Source organism: Aotus nancymaae, unplaced genomic scaffold (genome assembly GCF_030222135.1).
Source record: "Aotus nancymaae isolate 86718 unplaced genomic scaffold, 86718_ANA_hifiasm-v0.15.2.pri h1tg000002l, whole genome shotgun sequence".
NCBI lineage: Eukaryota > Metazoa > Chordata > Mammalia > Primates > Aotidae > Aotus > Aotus nancymaae.
In genome coordinates, this window is record NW_026988413.1 from 19,051,156 (window position 1) to 19,074,424 (window position 23,269).

At 42.5% G+C, this 23,269-nt stretch overlaps 3 pseudogenes; 2 read left to right on the plus strand and 1 right to left on the minus strand.

Annotated features, from left to right (window-relative positions):
* The window catches only part of LOC135276804 (large ribosomal subunit protein eL36-like), a 31,682-nt pseudogene extending 19,763 nt beyond the window's left edge, over positions 1 to 11,919 (minus strand).
* Positions 6,027 to 6,181, plus strand: LOC135274566 (U1 spliceosomal RNA; annotated as a pseudogene).
* A 7,539-nt stretch (positions 11,920 to 19,458) lies between the features above and the next one.
* LOC135276807 (small ribosomal subunit protein eS17-like) overlaps positions 19,459 to 23,269 on the plus strand; it is a 30,706-nt pseudogene continuing 26,895 nt past the window's right edge.

The window sequence follows — 23,269 nt, forward strand, 5'->3', positions numbered from 1 at the left end:
GCTCTTTGGGAGGCTGAGGCAGGAGGATCACTTAAGGTCAGTAGTTCAAGGTTGCGGTGAGCCATGATTGCACCATTGCACTTCAGCCTGGGTGACAGTGTAAGACCCTGTCTCCAAAAAAAAAAAAAAAAAAAAATCTTGAACACCAATCTGAGCTTTTATAATAGTAATGTTATCCATAGGAGCAATTGAAGAGGTTAGGCATCTTGTGGCCTCTGCGTGCATGACTTGTAAACCATAATTTCTGATCATGTGGCTAATTTGTCTTTCAAAGGTGGTCTGGTACCCAGGCAAGAAAGGAGTTTGTTTTGTGAAAAAGCTGTTATCATCTACGTTGCAAGGTTAAACGCTAAACAAATTTCTCATACAGTTAGCTTGGCTTATGCCCAGGAATGAACAAGAACAGCTTGGAGGTTAATGGCAAGATGGCAATCAGATCTCTTTCGCTGTAATAATTTAGATGATTTCAAAAAAGCAAATGGACTAGAATAGCCAAAAAAATTTTGCAAAGAAAGACAAAGTTGGTGGACTCATACTACTTGATTTTAAGACTTACTGTAAATGTCCTGTAATCAAGACAATGTGGTATCAGCAAAAGAGATCAATGGAACAGAATAAAGAATCCATTAAGTAAGGCAATTTAATGGAGGAATAATAGTCTTTTCAACAAATAGTGTTGAAACAATATGCAAAAGCAAGAACTCAACCCACAATTTCTTTCTTTTTTTGTTTTGAGACGAATCTCACTTTGTAGTCCAGGTTAGAGTACAGTGGTGCCATCTCAGCTCACTACGACCTCTGTCTTGGGGTTCAAGTGATTCTCCTGCCTCAGCCTAGCCTCCCAAGTAGCTGGGATTACAGGCACATGCCACCACGCCTGGCTAATTTTTGCATTTTTAGTAGAGATGAAATTTTACCATGTCAGGCAGGCTGGTCTTGAACTCTTGACCTCAAGTGATCCACCAGCCTCAGCCTCCCAAAGTGCTGTGATTATAGGTGTGAACCACCATGCCCGGCCTCAACCCATAATTTCTAAGAAAAAAAATAGGAGAAAAACCTCATGACCTTGGGTTAGGCAAAGATTTCTTAGAACCCAAAATCACAACCTTAAAAGAAAAATATAATAAATTGAACTTCATTAAAAACAAACTCTTTTTAGGTCTTTCAAAGTCACTGTTAAAAAAGACGAAAGAATAAGTCACTGGCTGGCATAAACCACATTTCTGATAAAAGATTTATATGTAGACTATATAAAAAATGTTCAACGTTTATTATTAGGCTCATCTTGAACTCCTGATCTCAAGTGATCCACCAGCTAATAAACTAATAACAAAACTAATAATAAAAGAATAATAAAATAATCCAACTACAAAGTGAGCACTAAAAATAAACTAGTAATAAAACGATCCAACTCCAAAGTGAGCAGCCTGGGAGCAGTGGCTCACACCTGTAATACCAGCACTTTGGGAGGCTGAGGGAGGAGAATGGGTAAAGTCTAGGAGTTAAAGACCAGCCAAAGTAACATAGTGAGACTCCATCTCTACAAAACCAGAAAAATTAACTGAGCATGGTGGCACATGCCGTAGTCTCAGCTACTTGGGATGCTGAGCCAGGAGAGTTGATTGAGCCTGGGAGGTGAAGGCTGGAGTGAGTTGTGATCATGCCACTGCACTCCAGCTGGGAGACAGAGTGAGACTCTGTCTTAAAAAAAAACAACAAAAAAAGTGAGTGAAAGATTTAAATACTTCACCAAAGAAGAAATACAAATGGCAAAGAAGTACATAAAAATGCTCAGCATCAGGCTGGGACATTGGCTCATACCTGTAAACCCAGCTTTTTGGGAGGCCAAGGCAGGCAGATCACTTGAGGTCAGGAATTTGAGACCAGCTTGGCCAACATGGCAAAACCCAGCCTCTACTAAAAATACAAAAATTAGCTGGGCATGGTGGTACGCGCCTGTAATTCCAGCTAGTTGGGAGGCTGAGGCACAAGAATTACTCGAATCCTATGTTCTAAATATAGATGGTGGATGGTTGTACAACTTTGTAGATGTATTAAAAACTCTTGTATTCTTTAGACAGGTGAGTTTAATGATATTCATATTATAACTGAAGTTGTTAAAAATATAACAAAACCCTTCAAATTATAAAAGAAAAGAAACACACACACACAGATGGGTTTACTTTAAACTTTATAGATCTTTGCTTGCATAGGACCTATCCACATTCCTCTGAGGAGTCCTAGTAAGGTCTTGCATTTTTGTAAAAATTGCAAAAGTAGAATTTTACAGCGTTATGTTAAGACCATTTTCTCTTTTCACTGCAGCTTCTCATGGGGTAGCACTGGAGTTGCTAGAGGCATTTTTGAAATAGGCAAGAGGGAAGATAAATTGGGGCTACATTCAGGCCAGGTTTAATGGAATATATTTATATGTTTTGTAGTCAGTTTAATAAATAATAATGATTTGTGATCCTAATGTCTCAAAATGGAGTTACTCATATTAGGTGGCATTAATACCACAGTAAAATTGCTTTTCTTTCTTTATTTATTTTTTCTTTGAGATGGGATCACACTCTATTGCCATGAATGCAGTGGTGCAATCATAGCTCAGCTCAGCGTAGCCTTGAGCTGCTGGGTTCAAGCCATCCTCCTGTCTCAGCCTTCCCATTAGCTGGGACTACAAGTGCACGCCTCTGTGCCTAGCTATTATTTTGATTATTATTATTTTTTTTTAAGATGGAATTTCACTCTTGTTGCCCAGGCTGGAGAGCAATGGTGCGATCTCAGCTCACTGCAACCTCCACTTCCTGGGTTCAAGCGATTCTCCTGTCTCAGTCTCCTGAGTAGCTGGGATTACAGGCACCTGCCATCACGCCCAGCTAATTTTTATATTTTTAGTAGAGACAGGGTTTCACCATGTTGGCCAGGCTGGTCTCGAACTCCTGACCTCAGGTGATCCACCTGCCTTGGCCTCCCAAAGTGCTGGGATGACAGGCATGAGCCACTGTGCCTGGCTACTTTGATTTGTTTTGTACAGATGGGGTCTAACTTTGGTGCCTAGGCTGGTCTTAAACTCCTAGTCTCAAGCAGTCCTCCTGCCTCAGCCTCCCAAAATGCTGTGAGCCACTGTGTCCTTGTTTCTTTAAGGTGATAAGTATATGTGTGATAGACTATGGTGAGACAATAGCACCTGCTGTGGCCCGGTGGCACTGAGGACCCGGTGGCACTGATGACCCAGTGGCTGAGATAATGACTGAGCACATCTGCGGAGAATCACAAAAGTGTAAGGGACTGACAATGTCCAGAAGCTTCTGGAATCTCCTCCCTGTGAATTCTGAAAGCCTCCTCCTGATTTTAGCAGCTGTTGTCCAGAACTACTGCTCTGAGAGGAACAGCTTTGCTCCCTGTCAGCTCGCACCTGAAATAAACTTCATGTCAGTAGGCTGGTCTCCCAGGCCTCCATTATAGTTTATTATTCCTTAACTACTGCTTTTTATAGAGTATTTGTATTGTGGGCCTGGCATGGTGTCTCATGCCTGTAATCCCAGCAGTTAGAGAGGCCGAGGTAGGTGGATTGTCTGAGGTCAGGAGTTCGAGACCAGCCTGGCCAACATGGTGAACCTCCATGTCTACTAAAAATACAAAAATTAGCCGGGTGTGATGGCACATGCTTGTAATCCCAGCTACTTGGGAGGATGGGGCACAAGAATCCCTTGAACCTGGGAGGCAGAGGTTGCAGTGAGCTGAGATTGCGCCATTACACTTCAGCCTGGGCAACAAAAGTGAAACTCCATCTCAAAACAAAAAACAAAACAAAAAACACATGTAATAATAAGAGTACGGTGAACACGTGCCTGACTCTGTGTGTATGTGTGTGTGTGACTCCCTCAGTAAACTGGGAATTTGAGAATTGCTCCTTGCCTAATGGGTCATCATGAAATCTTTCTTAAACCCCAAAGAATCTGGTTAATGTAACAATTAAAATTAACACAGCATAGTTCCATAGTTACTGTTCACCACCTTATATGAGAGTAGAAATGAATTCTAGTAGTTCTAGCTGGCTTTCTTCCTGCACATACACAAGAGCAGTTCTTGTATCACAACAGGAATGTGTGCTGTGGGGTGCAGCACTGGAAGTCAGTGGGGTAGTTGAGATGTGGCATTTGCAATATGTGGAGCCTGATGCCAGTGTGTAGAAATTGTTCCAAATGGCTGGGCGTGGTGGCTCATGCCTGTAATCCCAGCACTTTGGGAGGCCGAGGTGGGAGGATCACAAGGTCAGGAGATGGAGACCATCCTGGTCAACATGGTGAAACCCTGTCTCTACTAAAAAATACAAAAAATTGGGCCAAGTGTGGTGGCTCACACCTGTAATCCCAGCACTTTGGGAGGGTGAAGCGGGCAGATCAGCTGAGGTCAGGAGTTTGAGACCATCCTGGCCAACATGGTGAAACCCTATCTCTAAAAAAAAATAATAAAATAAAAATTAAGAAAAGAAAAAAAAAATACAAAAAATAAGCTGGGTGTAGTGGCACATGCCAGTAGTCCCAGCTACTTGGGAGGCTGAGGCAGGAGAATTGCTTGAATCCAGGAGGCAGAGATTGTGGTGAGCCAAGATCATGCCACTGCCCTCCAGCCTGGGCAACAGAGTGAGACTCTGTCTCAAAAAATAAATAAATAAATAAAAATAAATAAAAATAAAATTCTAGCTGGGTGTGGTGGTGCACACCTGTTATCCCAGCTACCTGGAAGGCTGAGGTGGGAGGACTGCTCAAGCCCAGGAGGTCAAGGCTGCAGTGAACTGTGATCACACCGTTGCACTCCAGTCTCAGCGACAGAGTGAGACCCTGCTTAAAAAAGAAAAGTTATATTACAAAGGTATTATTATGTAAAGAAGCAATTGAGCAATCGTATATTTTGAGGATTTTCTGCTGTCTTGAAAACCTGAGAGTAAGACATTATTTTTCTGAAATAAGGAAGTCTTAGATCCTTTATATTTCCTCTCAGTTTCTTTAAAATCTGACAAGTGCCCTTTAAAGCTCATCTCTTTTTATCTGTATCTTACAGGCAGCCAACAGAAGGCACACAGTGTTTTCAGTATTCTGCCTGGAAATCTCCGAAACTGGATCACTGAGTAGATTAGGTAGGTTTTCTATTGTCCATGTTGTTGTCGGCAAGAGCGTGCTAAACTTGCTGCTACTACCGCATCATAAGGGTCTTTTTGCCTTCATCTTTCTTTCTTTCTTTCTTTCTTTTTTTGAGACAGAGTTTCGCTCTTGTTACCCAGGCTGGAGTGCAACGGCGCAATCTCAGCTCACCGCAACCTCCGCCTCCTGGCTTCAGGCAATTCTCCTGCCTCAGCCTCCTGAGTAGCTGGGATTACAGGCACGTACCACCATGCCCAGCTAATTTTTTTTTTGTATTTTTATTAGAGACTGGGTTTCACCATGTTGACCAGGATGGTCTCGATCTCTTGACCGCGTGATCCACCTGCCTCGGCCTCCCAAAGTGCTGGGATTGCAGGTGTGAGCCACCGCACCTGGCTCTTTTTTTTTTTTTTTTTGAGATAGTCTTGCTCTGTCTCCCAGGCTGGAGTGCAGTGGCACAATCTCGGCTCACTGCAACCTCCTCTGGCTCCCAGATTCAAGTGATTCTCCCACCTCAGCCTTCTAGGTAGCTAGGACTATAAGTGTGCATCACCACACCCAGCTAATTTTTAAATTTTCAGTAGAGAGGGTTTTCACCATGTTGGCCAGGCTGGTCTTGAACTCCGGACTCCAAGTGGTCTGTCCGCCTCAGTCTCCCAAAGTGCTGGGATTACAGATGTGAGCCACTGCACCGCCTGGATGCCTTTGTCTTTCAATAACTTTTTCCTCACTTGATGCTATCAACCCTCTCCAACAGGCTCTTCCAGGCTCTTTCAGGGTTCCCTAACCTCCTCCTCAAGGTCCTTCTAGCTTCTTCCTGATGCCTAGTCTTAAGGCTAAGGCTAGTCTGGGCAACATAGAGAGACTCCCATCCTTAAAAAAGTTAGCTGGGACCACGATCACGAAGGTGGTTTTCCCAGGGCGAGGCTTATCCATTGCACTCTGGTTATGCTGACCCCTGTGATTTCCCCAAATGTGAGAAACTTCACTGCATAATTTGTGGTAGTGGGGGACTGCGTTCATGCTTTCCCCCGTTTTGTTTTTTTTTAAAAAGTTAGCTGGGTGGGGTGGTGCACCCCTATAGTCCCAGCTACGTGAGAAGCCAAGGTGGGAGGATCTCTTTAGCCCAGGAGTTTGAGGTTGCAGTAAGTCATGATCACACCACTGTACACCAGCCTGAGTGACAAAGCAAAACCCTGTAAATGAAAAACAAAAAAGCTGGCTGGGTGTGGTGGCTTAGGCCTGTAATCTCAGCACTCTGGGAGACTGAGGTGGGTGGATCACTTGAGCTCAGGAGTTCAAGATCAGCCTGGGCAACATAGTGAGATCCCATCTCTACAAAAAATGCAAGAAATTAGCTGGGCATGGTGGCAAGTGCCTGTAATCCCAACTACTCGGAAGCTGAGGTGGGAGCATCTTTGCAACTGGGAGGTTGAGGTTACAGTGAGCTATGATCTTGCCACTGTACTCCAGCCTGGGTGACCCTGTCTCAAAGGGGGAAAAAAAAAAAAGCAAAAAACGAATGCTACCTGTTTTAGGTTTTGGATACAGCAGCACTTCATTTTTAGGTAACAAAGTTTGTTCTTGGTTATTTTTTGCTGTGTAACAATAGAGAACTGCCGAACTTGGCTCACACCTACAATCTTAGGACTTTGGGAGGCTGAGGTGGGAGGATTGCTTGAGCTCAGGAGTTTCTGAGAAACATAGCAAGACCCCATCTCTACTAAAAATAAAATAAAAAATAAAAATTAGCCAGGCATAGTGGTACATGCCTGTAGTCCTAGCTACTTGGGAGGCTGAGATGAGAGGATTGCTTGGTCCTAGATGGAGGCTGCAGTGAGCCATGATTATGCCACTGCAATCCAGCCTGAGTGACAGAGCAAGATGCTGCCTCATAAACTAAACTAAAATAAAACAAAATAGAGCTGTGAAAAAGTCTCCATAAGAGAAGCACTCAATTCAACCTCCATCACTAAGAGACTTAACTAATCTCCGGTAGGACGTCTAGTACCCAAACGCCTTGGTCCTGGGATGACCTAGTCCCCCTTACATTTCTGCCTGTAAAAACCTAAGGTTGCCAAAAGAATTTACTATTTCTTGCAGCTAAAACCTGATGATAGACCCCTGACCTCCTTTGTCTTGGAGCATTTGCTTTTGAAATCTTGCAATTGTAAATCCTTTCTCTGTCCTTTTAAGGTGGATATCTTTTTTTTTTTTTTTTTGGACATAGTCCTGCTCTGTTGCCCAGGACAGAGTGCAGTAGTGTGATCTCAGCTCACTGTAACCTCTGCCTCCCAGGTTCAAGTGGTTCTTCTGCCTCAGCCTCCTGAGTAGCTGGGATTATAGGCACCTGCCACCATGCCCAGCTAATTTTTGTATTTTTAGAGAGATGAGGTTTCACCATCTTGGCTGGTCTCGAACTCCTGACCTCATGATCCACCCGCCTTGGCCTCCCAAAGTTCTGGGATTACAGGTGTGAACCACCACACCCAGCGAGGTGTATATCTATTTTCTTCAACTGGGTATGTAATGTCTTTCTCAAGGACCTAGGAGCCATTCCTTTGAAATATCATTAAGAAGGATAGGTTGGGCTAGTCTGGGCCTCAGGGTAGTTGCATTGCTGATCTGGCAGTTGCAGATTTCAAGGGCAAGTATTCTAGGGAGCAGGGTGGAAGCTACAATGCCTTGTCTGATCTAGCCTTGAAAGGCAATGAGTCACAAGTCAGCATGGACTAAAGGGGAGGAGAGTAGACCCCATTTCATCATAGGAAGAGTGTGAAGGCCACATTGCAGATGAGTACAAAGGATGGGAGATAACGTTGTGACCATCTTTGGGGAATGCAGCTGGCCACAATCATCTACTTTGCCAGCATGCAGATTTAATATGTTATATATAGTCTTTCATAGCCATAAATAGAAAATACTTCTTTGCCCTTCCATTTGCTATTGAAATATTAGGCTCTCTCTCTTATTTGTGGGAGTTTACAAAATTTTAGGCATTTGTCCAGGGCCTATAAAGCTGGGAGAAATAGAGAAATAGGCCATCTATACACTGATAGAAATCTGTGCCTTCGAGACCATTCTTATTGAATTCATGCTTTGGGCAACTCTGCCAAATTATCTTCATTATTAGATCTAGTATTTAAGCCTAGGAACTTCATGTGACTGTTAGCGGTGAATGACAAAAAAACAAAACACAAACAATGACAAAAAGCCCAGGGATACCAGCCACTTGGGATTTGTGTATTTGCCATTTAAAAAATGCCATTAAAAAATAAATTGTTAATAAGATATGAAAATTAAGCATTAATTTTTCTCTCTTTGAAAATAATTATATAGAGATTAAATTAAAAAAGAGAAGATGGCCAGGTGCAGTGGCTCACGCCTATAATCCTAGCACTTTGGGAAGCCGAAGCAGGTGGATCACTTGAGGCCAGGACCATCTTGGTGAAACCCCATCTCTACTAAACATACAAAAATTAGCTGAGTGTTGTGGTGCACACCTGTAGTCCCAGCTACTCAGGAGGCTGAGACAGAAGAATGGCTTGAACCCAGAAGGCAGATGTTGCAGTGAGCCAAGATCAGCCACTGTACTCCAGCCTGGGTGACAGAGTGAGACTGTCTCAAAAAAATAAAAATAAAAATAGTCCAGGCACGGTGACTCACGCCTGTAATCCTAGCACTCTGGGAGGCCGAGGCAGGTGGATCACAAGGTCAAGAGACTGAGACCATCCTGGCCAACATGGTGAAACCATGTCTCTACTAAAAATACAAAAATTAGCTGGGCGTGGTGGCACACACCTGTGGTCCCAGCTACTTGGGAGGCTGAGGCGGAAGAATTGCTTGAACCCAGGAAGCGGAGGTTGCAGTGAGCTGAGATTGTGCCACTGCACTCCAGCCTGGTGACAGAGCAAGACTCTCTCTATCTCAAAAAAAAAAAAAAAGAATACCACCATTAAAAAAGAAGATAAAATTAGTAGAGTTGAGTTTGAATTTCAAAAACTCTAAGAATCTAAATAAGCCAGGTGCAGTGGCTTACGCCTGTAATCCCAGCACTTTGAGAGGCTGAGACGGGCAGATCACCTGAGGTGGGGAGTTTGAGACCAGCCTGACCAACATGGAGAAACCCTGTCTCTACTGAAAATACAAAAATTAGCCCGACATGTGCACTTATGTAATCCCAGCTACTCGGGGGGCTGAGGCAGGAGAATCGCTTGAACCCGGGAGGCAGAGGTTGCAGTAAGCCATTGCACTCTAGCCTGGGCGACACGAGTGAAACTACGTCTCAAAAAAAAAAAAAAAAAAAAGATAACAGACAGTATTCACCCTGTAAGTCTATTTAGAGAAACACAATCATGCAAAGGTAAGGTTGTTTTCAAAGATTTTTAAATTCACACCCTCTCCCACTTTTAATTATTCGAAGAATATCAATGAGGGAGATAAAGAGACCCACCTCAGCCCAGGTAAAATCCCAAAGCTGAGTCTAAGAGACTTTTGGAGACTCCTAAGTCTTATAGGATTGGCAGATTTGTTTGCTTGTGTGTAGCAATAGACTGATACACTGAGACAGTGGGGTTTGCAGCAGAGAAGGAGTTTAATAATCAAGGTCACTGAATGAGGAGAAAGATGGAATCCTCAAGCCTCAAATCCATCTCTCCAAGGAGTTCTGGGGAAAGGTTTTTAAGGGGATCATGGAAGACAAGGGGCTGGAAAATTGGGGTTGTTGATTGGTCAGGGTAAGAAGGATGAGATTACTAGGTAGAAATTGTAAACTTCTGTGAGTCACCTCCTTGCTGGGCCCTGCAGAACAGCTGGCGTCAGTGGTTTTATCAGTGAGCAGAACCTAAAAGAGAAACTCAAATGGAAAGCTTACTTCACAATGTATTAGATTTTATCTATAGAACAGAAAAGGAACAGAGTCTTGTGACAAGGTCTATATTATCCCGGAGTAGTAAGCAGCAACTAGCTATAAGGAAGTGGGCCAAAGGACGAGCTGGCTGAATGATTACTGCTGATTGTGCGGCAAGCCTAGTTGAATTTTATTTTGTTTCTCAAAATTTCCTTGCGGATGGTTTCATAGCAGATGAGTATAGCTGGAAGAGTCTCGCCTGGCTGGAGTGCAGTGGCACGATCTCAGCTCACTGCAACCTCCGCCCCTCAGGTTCAAACCATTTTCCTGCCTCTTTCTCCCAAGTAATTTGGATTACAGGTGTGAGCCACTGTGCCCAGCTAATCTTTTGTATTTATAGTCGAGATGGGTTTTCGTCATGTTGGCCAGGCTGGTCTTGAACTCCTGACTTCAGGTGATCTGACTGCCTCGGCCTCCCTAAGTGCTGGGATAACAGGCCTGAGCACCACTCTTGGCCTTAGAAGAGGATTCCATAAGAATCCCCAGGGAAATCAATCTGTGAAGCAGTTCCATTTGATCAGAAACAGAAAGTGGGATGGTTTAGGATTTTGTTTTTAATCTCCTTAATTGAGTGTGATTTATGTGTACTGCAATGAATGAAAGCCTAGACTATCCATTGCAGCTGTTGGATGTTCATGTTGATGGAGGTCCGTCCTGTCTTTCTCCATCCATCTCCAATCCATCTGAGCAATTCCCTGGACGCGGGGTACACTTGACAGAGAGATTTCACTTGGCACTATACTCATGTTCTCTTGGCACATTTTCAGTCCTAGACTCAGGCTTATATTTTTTGGCAAGTGTGTTTTTCTCTAATCATTTTAGTGTTGTCTGTTACAGAGCTGAATTTGTACCATATATAATCTCTATGTTTTGACTGACACAGTTTTCTACTCTTTGACACATAACAATCCATATGAATAAACAGTATCTGCACAGTATTTCTGACTCAAAGATAGAGTCACTGTTGAGTATCGAAGGTAGAAGCTTTGAGGCCTTCAGAGAATGAATACATTTCCTCATTTTCTACTACAATACTCTTAACTCCACCTACACATAAGCTATTGTCAACACTTGGCTCTGTGTTTTTCCAATCAGTTATTTCTCAGGGAATATAGACAATTTTCTTTATAGATAATTGAGGTTATATTGAATATACTACTTTGTAAGTATCTCTTTCCCATGTTATTATATATGTTTTTGTTTTTATTTTTTTCTCTTAAGAAACTCACAGTTAAGGCCTGGCACAGTGGCTAATGCCTATAAGCCCCACACTTTGGGAGGCCAAAGCAGGCGGATCATCTGAAGTCGGGAGTTTGAGATGAGCCTAACCAACATGGAAAAACTCCGTCTCTACTAAAAATACAAAATTAGCTGGACATGGTGGTGCATGCCTATAATCCCAGCTACTTGGGAGGCTGAGGCAAGAGAATCACTTGAACCCAGGAGGCGGAGGTTGCGGTGAGCTGAGATCGCACCATTGCACTCCAGCCTGGGCAACAAGAGCGAAACTCCATCTCAAAACAAACAAACAAACAACAACAACAAAAAAAAAACGAAAGAAACTCACAGTTAAGTTCTTTTTTTTGTCAATAGCTCGTTTATGTCATTTCCCTATGTAAAATTTTAAAAAATGAATTATTGTTGAGTTGCCCTTGCTGTTTTTCATCTGACATGCTGTTTTCCTAATCTTTTTAGATGGTATCCATTAGCTTTTGCTGCATAACAAATCATCCCAAAACTTAGTGGCTTAAAATAAGGAATATTTGTTATTTGTCAGGACTCTGTGGGTTTGACTAGGAGGTTTTCTGGTCTGGACTGACCTGGCAGCTCTCTAAGGTCAGCTGGCAGCTCAGCTGGGGCCATGGTCTAGGGTTGGCTGCACACAAAAGTGAAGGCAGGGGCCGGGCTCAGTGGCTCATGCCTGTAATCCCAGCACTTTGGGAGGCTGAGGAGGGTGGATCACCCGAGGTCAGGAGTTTGAGACCAGCCTGGCCACGTGGTGAAATCCTGTCTCTATTAAAAATACAAACAACAACAACAAAAATCAGCTTCGTGTGGTGGCACGCACCTGTAATCCCAGCTACTTGAGAGGCTGAGGCATTTTGCAAACAATCTGCCATGCTTTTTTTCTCCCTCTGTCTTCCTTCTCCTTCCTTCCTTCCTTCTTTATTTTTTTTTCTTTTTAAGGAGATGGAGTTTCACCATGTTGCCCAGGCTGATCTCAAACTCTTGGGGTCAAACATTCCACCCACCTTGGCTTCCCAAAGCGCTGGGATTATAGGTGTGAGCCACCACGCCTGAACTCCTCTCCTTCCTTACCCTGTTCATTCGTTGCTTCTGGATATTTCTTAGTAAAACTAAGAGCTGGAAGGTTGACATTGTATCTGCTTAACAGGAAATTGTTAGGAGTGGCCTGGCAATACTTTGCTATGCTAGTAGGAAGTATAGGGGAAAATTCTTGTCAGAGTTTGCTGAAACGAAGATCTGAAGTTCTTTAGGGACAAAAAAGTTATTTATAAATTTAGAGAACCCCTTTTGCCATCTCAGTCTGTTTTGTGGCTAAAATTAAACTTAAGAGTAGGGATGAAGCTTACATAATCATTTTTTTGTGAAGACCTCAGGTATTCATTTAAATTATGAGAATAAGAAAAGATTAGCCTTCAGGTAATCTGCACACCAACCTCGACTTAGAAAACATAAAATTTGTGTACATTTGTTTTAAAGAAATCACTTGACAAAATTAGTACGTTCTAGTGGGTTATGTTTATGGATAAATGTGGCCAGAGATTTTTTCATTTTGATGGATTTTTGGAAACGGAGTCTCACTCTGTCACCCAGGCTGGAGTGCAGTGGCAGAATCTTGGCTCACTGCAACCTCTGCCTCTCAGGTTCAAGCGATTCTCCTGCCCCAGCCTTCCGAGTAGCTGGGACTACAGGAGCGCACCACCATGTCCAACTAATTTTTATATTTTTAGTAGAGATGGTGTTTCACCATTTGGCCAGGATGGTCTCAAACTATGACCTTAGGTGATCCACCCACCTCAGCCTCACAAAATGCTGGGATTACAGTCATGAACCACCATAGCAGGTGAATTCAGCTATTTCTAACTTAGCATTTCTCAATAGGTACTCAGAACAATATTAAGTATGTAACAATTTATGCTGCTTGTAATAAAAGTTCATACATTTTGGAAAAGTTGCATGAAACACTTTCCATTTGAAGATTCATGAATCTTCTTTAATATCCCATATCAAAGTTTTGAGAAGTCTTCAAGTAAATATACCTGCTTAACTCTGCTTTATTTAGTGTTTCACAAACTTGTTTTTCAAGTCACACTTAGCAGTGTTCTTCAGAATACAATTTAGCACATATGTCTCTAGAAGAATGGCCCTTGGATAAGCAGTATTTCTCCTAAAATTATTAAGAATAGAGACTTAGGCTGGGCATGGTGGCTCATGCCTGTAATCTCAGCACTTTGGGAGGTTGAGGCAGATGGATCACAAGGTCAGGAGTTCAAGACCAGCCTGACCAACATGGTGAAACCCCGTCTCTACTAAAAATACAAAAATTAGCAGGACATGGTGGCACATGCCTGTAATACCAGCTTCTCAGGAGGCTGAGGCAGGAGAATCTCTTGAACCTGGGAGGCGGAGGTTGTAGGGAGCTGAGATTGTGCCATTGCGCTCCAGCCTGGGACAGCGGGACTCCATATCAAAAAAAAAAAAAAGAATAGAGACTTGGTAACATTATTGCTCATGTAAGGCTTGAGATCTCCAGAAATATTAGTCATCAGAGTTTAGAACACTTAAAAATGAAGAAACAATGTCTTAAAAATCAGTACACAGCTTGACAAGAAATATTTATTTAATAAGACATACCATATCTTTTACAAACAAACCAAATAAGAATGGAGAGAATTAGGTCTTACTGATTAAGCAAGGAAACATTTTTTAACATTTTCCCTGAATTAAGAGAGTTAAACATGTCTGGTTCTTGCTTTCTTCTAACATTGTTTTTTCTCCACGCAGTTGAAAAATAAAAGAATAAAAGTTTTAGAAATGAGCCAGGCATGGTGGCTCATGCCTGTTATCCCAGCACTATGGGAGGCTGAGATGGTAAGATTGCTTGAGTCCAGAAATTTGAGACCAACCTGGGCAATATAGAAAGATCCTGTCTCTACAAAAAATAAAAATAATTAACTGGCCATGGTGGTGTGCGCCTCAAGTTCCAACTATTTTGGGGGACTGAGGCTGCCATGAGCTGTGATCATGCCATTGCACTCCAGCCTGGGTGACAGAACAAGACCCTGTCACATACACACACAAAGAAAGCTTTAGAAGTGAGTAAATTAGCCGGGTGCAGTGGCTCACGCCTATAATCCCAGCACTTTGGGAGGCCAAGATGGGTGGATCACGAGGTTAGGAGTTCAAGACCAGCCTGGTCAAGATGGTGAAACCCTGTCTCTACTAAAAATACAAAAATTAGCCAGGCATGGTGGCACGTTCCTGTAATCCCAGCTACTTGGGAGGCTGAGGCAGAGAACTGCTTAAACCCGGGAGGCGGAGGTTTCAGTGAGCCAAGATCGCGCCACTGCACTCCAGCCTGCGCAACAGAGCGAGACTCTATCTTAAAAAAGAAAAGAAAAGAATAAATTAGTGCTCTAAAAATCTAGTTCAAGTCAGAAATTTTTATGTCAGAATTTTTTATGTCTCATGACGTTGAGTTCTTTTCATTTAGAAGTGCCACTCCCCCTGCTATATTTCTGAAAAATATAATCTGGAAAAATTTAATGTCACATTATGTAGTTCACTGTCATTTGCTGCTTGGGGGGCATCAACATGGTTGAGCAGGGATCAGAATAGGACAGCCTGCGGGACATCAGCAGCTTCTGAAATGTTCTTTGGGGATGAAATTGAGAGAGGAAGATGAGACAATCATGAAAGAATTTAGTTCATCCAAGGTGGTTTTCTCCGAGGGAGAAGGGGCGGAAGGGACGGGGTAGCGGGCAATAGATAGCTCTCATGGGGTTGGATGTTGATGAGAAAAAGAACACTTTCTATCCAGCGAGGAAGATGTTTAAAGATTTATTTTGTAGTAGTGGTGGTAATGAATTCTTGTTGGCCTTGTGCACTTGTAGTCTGTGTATATTTATTGTTTTCTGAATTTTTCCTTCGGCTCACTCTATTCTGGCATTGAACTACGTGGCTGCTGTTGCTATATTCTGAGCTATTTATTGCATTAGCAACAGCTATTGACATATTCCTCCTCCAGCCCATGAATGATGTTAAAATAGACATCAATTTTTTATTTCACTACTCTATTTAGTATCCATTGATTGCAAAGTATGGGACTCATCAATTTTATGTTCCTCATGGAGGGATGAAATGGTTCATGATGGGAACATCATTCTCTGGTAAAGCTACGTAGTCACTGCAGAAGTCTTTAAAATATATACATTTTTTTTTATGAGACACACATACATATATACACATATATTTTTTGAGACACACACACACACACACACACACACATATATATATATTTTTTGAGACAAGGTCTCTCTTTGTGACCTGAGCTGGAGTGCAGTGGCATAATCTTGACTCACTGCAACCTCAACCTCCTGGGCTCAAGCAATCCTCCCACTAAGTAGCTGGGATTACAGGCACATGCCATCATGCCAGGCCAAGTTTTGTATTTTTTGTAGAGACAAGGTTTAATCATGTTGCCTGGGCTTAAAAGTCTTATTGTTATAATAGATGATTCCTTTGGCCATATCCGTGTGTGTGTGTGTGTGTGTGTTTGTGTGAAATGACATCACATTACAATAATAAAAGAATGTTGTTTCTCTGAGTCCTTTCTTATTTGCCGATGATTGAGAACAATTTTCAAATTCTCTCCCACTGTTCAGGAGTGCTCTAGGGTATGCCTAGTATGTATCTGGGAACGCAATCCTCCCAGCTTCTGTTTTCTCCAGCATGTCCTCAGAGGCATATTCTCTCGGTTCTAATATGGCGGTCTCCATTTGTTGTCTCCTTGCTCTGGCTGCTGCTGTGACGTTCCCTGCTAATGCTTCTCAAGCCAAAATTTATACTTTTCTGGCTTGTTGTTCAAGTAGAAGTTATATTCTACATTTCAATATGCTCACAGTGCTGAATGGGAGCATCGTCAGTTAAAGATGGTCAAAAATTATTTGCTTTTCCTCTCATTGAGAGGTAAGAGTCTAAGTCCCCCACCCCTTGAATCTGGCTGGCTCTAGTGACTTACTTAATCAATAAAATGTAGCAGAAGTGACATTCTAGGACTTATGAGTCTAGATTATAAGTTTGCACATTTCACTGGGCATCTTGAAATGCTTGCTTTGGGGTAAGCCAGCTACTGCAGAAGTCCATCTTACCTGTGACCACCATGTTGTAAGGAAGCCCAAGCCAGCCATGTGGAGAGGCTGCAAGGAGAGAGAGCTCCTTCTATGCCCTTACTGTTCTATCCCACACCAGCATGTTAACCAGACATAAGAATGAAGGAGCCATCCTGGTCATTCAGGTTCAGCAGACATTGTGTGGAAAAGAATCGAGAAACCAGTTGACAGTCAAAACTGGAGCCCTTGGCTGGATGTGGTGGCTCATGCCTGTAATCCTAGCACTTTGGGAGGCTAAGGCTGGTGGGTCACCCGAAGTCAGGAGTTCGAGACCAGCCTGGTCAACATGGTGAAACCCAGTCTCTACTAAAAATACAAAAATTAGCTGGGTGGTGGTGTGTGCCTTGTAGTCCCAGCTACTGAGGAGGCTGAGGCAGGAGAATCACTTGAACTTGGGAGGTGGAGGTTGCAATGAGCTGAGACCATGACATTCCACTCTAGCCTGGGTGACAGAGCAAGACTGTCTCAAAACAAAAACAAACAAAAAACTGGAGCCCTAGACATATGACCCCACTTCAGTTCTCCCTGGCCACTTGAGCCACCTGAGGTCCCAGTCATCTGGAAGAGAGGTCAGCTATTCCCACTTGATCTGCTTGAATTACTGATCTACAAAGTCATGAACATAATAAAAAGATATTTCCTTATGCCGCTAAGTTCTGGGTGGTTTGTTACACAGCAATAGATGACTGGAACAGGGAGAATATTGGCTTGTTTCAACTTATGCCATCCAGAGTTGCAGAGGCTAATAAGTGTTCCCTGCACTCTATTGTTGTACAGAGATTGTAGGATAACAGCTGTCCTCAGACCTCTGGCATGAGTCCCCGGGCTGGAGGCCAAGAGAAACTGGCTAGAGAAGATAAGAACAGCATACATCCTGCTTTATTCAACATTGTTCATCTAGAGAATTACCCCAAACAATGAGGGGAATAAGAAACAATCTCTGGAGAGAATAAACAAGTCAGTTATAAAGAAATGGGAATTAGAATGTCCTCAGTTTTTTCAACAACACTAGTGGAAGCTTGAAGATAATAGAGTGCTTGCAAAATTTTGAGTGAAAATTATTTTCAACTTAGAATTCTATATCCCCTCCAGACTATCAGTGAAATGTGAAGACAGAATAAAAACATTTTCAAAATAGAAAGATTAGGGAAAAAAGGTATCTCTCATGCAAATGTTTTAAGGAAAATGCTGAAAGATGCTCCAAAAGACAATCAATGAAAAACATATAGGCTGTAAGAAACAAGAGATTCAGTGCAGAAAAGGCGCATAGGGTTTTTTTTAAAAGACAGAGTCTCACTGTGTTGCCCAGGCTGGAGTGCAGTGGTGTGATCTCAGCTTATTGCAACCTCCGCCTCCTGGGTTCAAGTGATTCTCCTGCCTCAGCCTCCAGAGTAGCTGGGATTATAGGTGCCTGCCACTATGCCAGGCTAATTTTTGTATTTTTAGTAGAGATGGGGTTTTGCCATGTTGGCCAGTCTGATCCAAAACTCCTGACCTCAGGTGATCCACCTGCCTTGGCCTCCCAAAGTGCTGGGATTACAGGCATGCGCCACTGTGCCTAGCATTTTTTTTTTAAAACAAATTTAAAAATATACTTGAGAAAGGGAAATCTTAACATGGTAGCTATGAAGCATATCCTTCTAGATTTAAGGTACACCTTATAAAAAAAGAACTGATAAACTTTCTGACATGTTTAACCATGGGGGAAATATATTGGAAGTATGTCACAGAATTATTGGAAATTATAGGAAGACTTAAATATTCAAAAGACTGTAGCAGATGAACTCCAGATAAAATAGTAAATAATACAAAACATAATCTTAATGTATCCCTAACTCACAGGGAACAATATTTACACAGTCACAGTCACAATAAGGAAAAAATGAAATGGGTGTCAAGATTATAACAAGTTAACTTGGGGGAGGAAAAGAATGATTAGAAGTGAGCAACATCTTTATTTACCATAATATGAAGTTATAGATATTGTTTAAAATAGATGATTCAAGAGGTTATAGGTACTTTATTTAGAAATATGAATATAAGTATTTGAAGAAAAATCAGTTGAGCTGAGAATGGCTTGTTCTGGGGAACAGGATGAGAGGAGGAAGGAAGTGGGGGAGTGCCTATTTGTGATGGAAGCCTTTTAGTGCTGAATGAATTTTTTAACTACTTACATGTAATACTTTAAAAAATATAAAAAGTGTTTGGAGACTGGGTGCAGTGGCTCATGCCTGTAATCCCAGCACTTTGGGAGGCTGAGGAAGGTGGATCACTTAAGGCCAGGAGTTCAAGACCAGCCTGGCCAACATGGAGAAACCTCATCTCTACAAAATACAAAAATACAAAAACTCCATCTTTACAAAATACAAAAATTAGCCAGGCGTAGCGGTGCACGTCTGTAGTTCAGCTACTTGGGAGGCTAAGACATGAGAATTGCTTGAATCCAGGAGGTGGAGGTTGGAGTGAGCTCAGATCGTGCCACTGTACTCCAGCCTGGGTAACTGAGTAATACTCTGTCCATTTAAAAAAAAAAAAAAAAAAATCTGTTCAGGGCTGGGTAGAATGGTTCATGCCTGCAATTCCAGCACTTTAGGAAGCTGAGGAGGAAGGACTGCTTGAGCCAGGAGTTCAAGATCAGCCTGCGCTACAAAGCAAGACCCTGTTGCTACCAAAAAAGAAAAAAAAATAGTAATAATAAAATTAGTTGAGCATGGTAGTGTGCATGTGTGGTCTTGCTACTCAGGAGGCTGAGGTGGAAGGATTGCTTGAGCCCAGGAATTTGAGGTTGCAGTAAGCTGTGATCACACCACTACACTCTAGCCTTGGCAACAGAAAGAGACCTTGTCTCAAAAGCAAAAGAAACTGTTCAGGCAGATATCCTTTTGTAAGCGTTATTGCTGAATTTAAAATAAGGAAACCGAGACCAGCACAAGAAGATCCAATGAGAATTTATTCAGCTCCCGGGCAAGGTTCTGTGGTCCAACAGATGGGGCTGGAGAAGTCGCACGGACTTCTCTCAGAGGTGGGATTTTATAGGGAGTGGAGGCGTTCTGATTGGCTGTGGGAGAGCAGGATGTGGGCGGGGCAAGCTGCCATTGGCAGGTAAGCGGGATGCACAATGCTATTGGGCAGATTTATGAGGCTTCTTTTGAATTTTGGTGGGATTCTTCAATGGCTGGCTAGGTGCCGAGTGCAGAGCCTAGTGCCGAGTGCAGAAGTGGGCGCGGGGTGATGACGTAGTTTCTAGGCGTGGAGAGGGATGGGCATGGCCGAGCTCTGGGGGGGGTGGGGGGTGCGAGGCATGTACGAGCTCCCGGTGAGGCGACCGGGCTTACACCTTTCTCCTCAATAATTTTCTTAAAGGTAGCTGAGAACTTGTCTGCTGCTTCTTGGTTAGCACAATCTGCTTCTCCTGTTATCTTGACATTTTAGAGCCAAACCTCTCTCTAAAATTATCAAACCATCCTTTGCTGGCATTAAATTTTCCATCGTTAGGCCGGGCGCGGTGGCTCACGCCTGTAATCCCAGCACTTTGGGCGGGCGCGGTGTCTCACGCCTGTAATCCCAGCACTTTGGGAGGTCGAGGCGGGTGGATCACGAGGTCAAGAGATCGAGACCATCCTGGTCAACATGGTAAAACCCCGTCTCTACTAAAAATACAAAAAATTAGCTGGGCATGGTGGTGCGTGCCTGTAATCCCAGCTACTCAGGAGGCTGAGGCAGGAGAATTGCCTGAACCCAGGAGGCGGAGGTTGCGGTGAGCTGAGATCACGCCATTGCACTCCAGCCTGGGTAACAAGAGCGAAACTCCGTCTCAAAAAAAAAAAAAAAAAATTTTCCATCGTTAGATCCTTTACCTTCCTTTTTCTTTAAGTTGTTTTATAATGACTTTGCTTTTTCTTAAATCATATTGAAGCCCATAACGATACCTGCCTTATAACAATCTTGCACACACATAAAAGCTGCATTTTCAACATGAAACAAAAAGATATTTCAAAAAAGTACAAGGTTTTTTGCACCTGCTGGCATAGCTTCAGCAATGGCTTGATGAATTTCTTTTCCTTTTTACAATTGTCCTTATGCTGTATTCATTTATCTTGAAACGGTTGCAACCACAGTTGTGGACCTCAATCTATGGTACCTATCAGGCAATTTAATTTTTTCTTTTAATGTCATGACTCTTTTCTGCTTTTTAGGATCACTTCCAGCATTACTAGTGGCACTTTATATGGGTCCCATGGTGTTTGTTATTCAAGGTCTATGGCATTGCACTAAACAAGATGAAAATACACAAGAACTTCAAGAGATCATTTTTTTTTTTTTCTTCGAGATGGAATTTCGCTCTTGTTACCCAGGCTGGAGTGCAATGGCGCGATCTTGGCTCACCACAACCTCCGCCTCCTGGATTCAGGCAATTCTCCTGCCTCAGCTTCCTGAGTAGCTGGGATTACAGGCACGCGTCACCATGCCCAGCTAATTTTTTGTATTTTTAGTAGAGACAGGGTTTCACCATGTTGACCAGGATGGTCTCGATCTCTTGACCTCGTGATCCACCCGCCTCGGCCTCCCAAAGTGCTGGGATTACAGGCGTGAGCCACCGTGCCCAGTCCCAAGAGATCATTTTTTAACTGTGATACACAATTTACTGGAGAGATGAACTGCTCATACAAAGATGATTAGCATCCTACAGTGTTTTAAGTAGATCATCACAACACATGAACTTACCACAATGGCAACAGGAAGTAGCCAAGGAATTATTCCTGTAGGACGGTCAGTATGTACTACATACTGTACACCAGGAGTGTACACGAGGCTTCACACCAGGAATTTGAGACCAGTCTGGGCAACATAGACCCAGTCTCTACTACAAAAAAAAAAAAAAAAAAAAATTTGTGGTTGGGCATGGCTCACGCCTGTAATCCTGACACTTTGGGAGGCCGAGGCGGGCAGGTCACCCGAGTTTGTGTTCAGGAGTTTGAGACCAGCCTGGCCTACATGGGAAAACTCCGTCTCTACTAAAAATACAAAAATTAGTCAGGCATGGTGGCACATGCCTGTAATCCCAGCTACTTGAGAGGCTGAGACAGGAGAATCAGTTGAACCCAGGAGGCAGAAGTTGCAGTGAGCCAAGATTGTACCACTGCACTCCAGCCTGGCTGGGTAACAGTGAAATTCCATCTCAAAAAAATAAATAAGCAAGTAAATAAATAAACAAAATTATAAAATAAGGAATGTAACTACATGTGGGAAAACAGGAATTAGGGATGGAGGGATAAGGAAGAGGTGTTGGTCAACAGGCAGCAGGTGTGCCTCATTGTCTGAATGCAGTGATCTGGAAAGTTTCAGTTCCTTGATCCTATCTGGGAGGGCTGATGGTTGGTTTCCAGAGAAAGGAACACAAATGAAACAAATGTAAATATCTCAAGCTTCAGTTCTATGGGAAAGTTGGGCTGATATCAATGTCCATCAATTATTTGAATGCTTTCTAAGTTACTTCCCAAAAACCACACAGTTATCTTTGTTGAAAATTGCTTAAAATGAGTTATCAGCTGGCAATTCATTTAAGTCCTCCAGTTTTGTTAAGCAAATCATTGGACATTATCTGACTTGCAAAAAAATTTATCTACTTATTAAAGGGATTCACTTACTCAATTACTAATAATCACACCTAAAAAGCCTAATAGTTATCAGGGACTATTAACTTACCTGTTACTAACCTAGAGGTTAGTTATTTTGTTAAACTTGAAGGAATGGAAACTAGGCTTAAAATAAGTCTATAATATTGAAAATTGTCCACTTTGAGATTTTTTTTTTTTTTTTTTTTTTTTTTTTTTTACCCCACAGGCTGTTAATAAATTTAGGCCGAATTAAAAAAAAAAAATTAGTAGTCAAAAATGATGGCTGGGCGTGGTGGCTCACGCCTGTAATCCCAGCAGTTTGAGAGGCTCAGGTGGGTAGATCACCTGAGGTTCGGGGTTCGAGACCAGCCTGGCCAACATGGTGAAACCCTGTCTTTACTAAAATACAAAAATTAGCCAGGCTTGGTGGTGGATGCCAGTAATCCTAGCTACTTAGGAGGCTGAGGCAGGAGAATCACTTCAACCCATGAGGCAGAGGTCACAGTGAGCTGAGATCATGCCACTGCACTCTAGCCTGGGCAACACAGCAAGACTCTTTCTCAAAAAAAAAAATAAAAAGCTTTAGTTCTGCCAAATAATATGACATACATACTTTAAAATTAGTTTACCATCTATAATAAACACTCACATGCCCATCACAGATTTAAGAATTGTTAATTTGGCCAGGTGTGGTGGATTATACCTGCAATCCCAATACTTTGGGAGGCTGAGGCAGGATGGTCACTTGAGCCCAGGAGTCTGAGTAACCAAGCCGGGTAACATAGTAAGACCCCATCTCTATAAAAATAAATAAAAATTAACTGGGCATGGTGGTGTGTGCCTGTGGTCACAGTTCCTTGGGAGGCTGAGGCAGGAGGATCACTTGAGCCTGGGAGGTCCAGGCTGCAGTGAGCCATGACATGATTGTGCCACTGCTCTCCAGCTTTGTGATGGAGCAAAAAAAAAAAATTTTTTTTTGCCGTATTTGTTTACTTGTTTGAAGAATTTTACAGAAAAATAGAAACATCGTATTATTTCACCCCTATGTGTTTCACTAGGCATCTTTTTAATAAAGAATATTTCCCACTTAACCACAGTAACATTGTTACACTTAAAAATAATAACTTAAAAAATATAATGTAAAAGCTAGTCATTAGCTACATTTTCCCATGTTGGAAA